Here is an 807-nt window from a genome sequence, read left to right on the forward strand (position 1 = left end):
TAGTGGGGAATCAGAAAGTGTATTATTGAAGCAAAGACAATTGTGTTTCAACCCATGCATAAACAATTTCATATAGTGAAAACAATACCCATGTTTATTGTTTATTTAGATAAAAACTAATATACATTCTGAGTGAAAAGAAATGATCACATAAATGTTGATACAAGCAGACATGAAACGTCGTTCAGAGATTATCATACTATGACGTCACAATCACGTCACACTCCATCGGCCTTCATCGGTTATTTCCGGAAGGATGACAAATAACCGGAAAATCTTGGAACTGATGGCCGTTGCATTTATCTCTTTGTCGATGCTTCATGACTTTTTAATTTCAGTTTTTGCCACAGGCACAAAAAGTAAAGACGCGCATGTTTTCTGAAGACCCTTTTTGTCATCAACCAGGTTCTGTTAATATTTCTACGGGGAGATATTTTCAAAAAGAGCCGCATTAAACCAATAGCTCAACGTCTACATTGATTTGTCATCGTCTACAATTTCATCAGCTTTTGATTTCCATTTTTTGAGGATATGAACGAAATAATTAACATTTTNTTATGTATTCATCACCACTCATAAAAGAAAGAATTTAATTCCTTTTGAACATCTCTATACATTTACTTTTATAGACTTATCGTCAAATATGTAATATGCACTTTTTCAGTTTTTTCCCATCTTATTTCAATCATTCTTTTGGTGACCTGATGGAAGCACGCAGAGGATTTAATTCTAAATGTGGGAGGAAGCCGGAGTATTCGGAGGAAACCCGCGGGGTCGGGCAGGTAACCGGGATTGAATCCGGCCATG

The sequence above is a fragment of the Mizuhopecten yessoensis genome, unplaced genomic scaffold, assembly GCF_002113885.1.
Source record: "Mizuhopecten yessoensis strain PY_sf001 unplaced genomic scaffold, ASM211388v2 scaffold357, whole genome shotgun sequence".
Taxonomy (NCBI): domain Eukaryota; kingdom Metazoa; phylum Mollusca; class Bivalvia; order Pectinida; family Pectinidae; genus Mizuhopecten; species Mizuhopecten yessoensis.